This window comes from Crocuta crocuta, unplaced genomic scaffold, assembly GCF_008692635.1.
Source record: "Crocuta crocuta isolate KB4526 unplaced genomic scaffold, BGI_CrCroc_1.0 scaffold774, whole genome shotgun sequence".
Classification (NCBI taxonomy): Eukaryota; Metazoa; Chordata; class Mammalia; order Carnivora; family Hyaenidae; genus Crocuta; species Crocuta crocuta.
In genome coordinates this window covers 135,320-137,543 of record NW_027529168.1, presented here as the reverse complement: position 1 = coordinate 137,543, position 2,224 = coordinate 135,320, and the positions used below count along the sequence as shown (strand labels likewise).

General features: G+C 42.1%; 1 pseudogene; it reads left to right on the top strand.

Annotated features, from left to right (window-relative positions):
- The first annotated feature begins 270 nt into the window (after positions 1 to 270).
- The window catches only part of LOC144226107 (DNA ligase 3 pseudogene), a 36,602-nt pseudogene continuing 34,648 nt past the window's right edge, over positions 271 to 2,224 (top strand).

Sequence of the window (2,224 nt, the reverse complement as noted above, 5' to 3'; positions counted from 1 at the left end):
TTATTCTAGAAGTAACACAAAAGGCAAAGAGGGAAAAGGAGAGGTCTTCAAAACCTAACCAGATGTACAAAGAGAAACATTGACTAAGTTTCGTTCATTTCATTAATTTGACTGAAGGCATTTCTCAAGTCTATGTGTCTGGCTTCCTATTACATAGGATACCTATGCCTACTCGGCCAGCAAAATTTAAGTATACAAATGTGGTAATTTTTTTCAGAAACTGTGAGCACGCTTTAAAAGAAAGTCCTTAAAAGAAAGGAGGTTTGAGGCATGATAATAATGAATAATTCACCACAGTACTTAGCTTCCAGAAAAGGACAGTTGAGTATTCAGGAGAAAATTGGAGCTGCTCTCCTCTCCATAATTGACAAGTGCACCTTGAAACACACCTGTATTAGCCAGGCCATGGATTTACTTGTGGGCACACAACAAAAACACGACCTCAGCCCTGGATCCTTGCCATATAGCAGGAGCCCCAGGGGAACAGATACACCAACTATTCCAGTGTCCACCAGCAAGGCCCAAACAGATTACTGGTAGGACCGAGGAGAGACTTGGGGAAGAGAGTTTCCTTGGGAAGCCATACTCGGCTGCCTAGGTTGGTGCCATAAAGGAATCCCGAGAGACCCTCACAATTCCTCATCATTACACTTGCCTCTCTGAAGCAAAACAAAGCAGACAGCAGCTGCCTCTAATCACCCTCAAAGGGGCAGTGGCTGCAACTGGTTTCTCTCCCACAGGGTTCTACAGTTACACGGTACCCACTCTGGCATCTAGTCAGCTGGCAGATCTGAGATCTTCTGAAAATTCTATTTTCCATGCTCTGAATACTTGCTGCTGTTTGTAATCATCTGGTGACCAGTGGAAGCTGAAGTCAGGAAGTAGATGTGGTTCAGTAAACCCTCTACAAGCATGAACTCCCATCAAATGAAATGTGGCTTGCACGGGTAACAGGATGACTTAATGTGAAGTTAAGGTAGTTGGATTGCCCACTGAGAAGTTGCCTTATCCTATCTTTTAACCTGCCAGGAAAAAAAACACAACAACATACAAACATGAAAAACATTTTCTTTTCCTACCAAAGGGAAGTCCAGCTTCTTTGCTCCTAAGATCTGGACTATTCTTGCCCATGTGGGTAGGAGAGCAGTTATTAGCCTTGTGTTTCCAGACAAAAGAAATGTTGCTAAGTAAATCTGAGTTACTGATGATGACAAATTGGCTTTATTTGGTATTGATGGTGTAGAGCCAGAGTTCACAAACTCAAAGCCTTTCTAGGAGGAGGCAGACCATGGAAATGACCCCAAAAGATAAATTCAAGCTGACCTCTGGCTTTCTGGGAAAGAGTAGGAAATGGTAAGGACTGGGCATACTAGCAAGTTCACGTTCTACTTAAAGAAGGAAGATACCACTCAGTTCCAGCAAATCACTGTGTTTGGGAACATAGACTTCTCTTCTGGATTAAGGAGCAACAGCAGCAACAGCACCCACAGGCATAGAAGAGCATGGCTTTCCTCCTCTCCTGTTTCAGACTAAAGAAGCCTCCCAGGATTATTCTAGGACAGAAGTAATGCATAGAAAATCTCCACAAAATAAGTGATGGTAGATGGTTCTACTACTTTGAGCCATCTGAGGACTAGGCTAGAAACTAATCATTACATCCAATAAATTATAGTGGTCTGCACTAGAATTTTGGGAAATACTATTATAGTGAATTTTCAACAATGGAAATCCCATTTTCAACAATGGAAATATCTAGGATATTTAAATGGTGTGAGTTTTGATTTGCTTTTATTGAAGAAAATTATGAAAAAGCAATTTGGGAAATGAATATAGAAAAAGGAGATAAAAATGAGTGGTAGAAAAGAAATAAAATGTTTTGTAATGCTACAATAGAAAAAGTAGGACAAGATACGAGAAAGCAAATCACTATGTCAGACCTGTCTATACTTGTTTGTAAGGAGGAAGAGAGCTGAGAAGTGTATAAGAAACAGAGATGGAGAGTGGGGCGCCTGGGTGGCTTAGTCGGTTAAGCGTCCGACTTTCGCTTGGGTCATGATCTCGAGGTTCGTGGGTTCGAGCCCCGCGTCGGGCTCTGTTCTGACTGCCAGCTCAGAGCCTGGAGCCTATTTCAGAGTCTGTATCTCCCTCTCTCTCTGACCCTCCCCTGCTCACTCTCTCTCTCTCTCTCTCTCTCTCTACCCTAGAAATAAATAAAAATATTAAA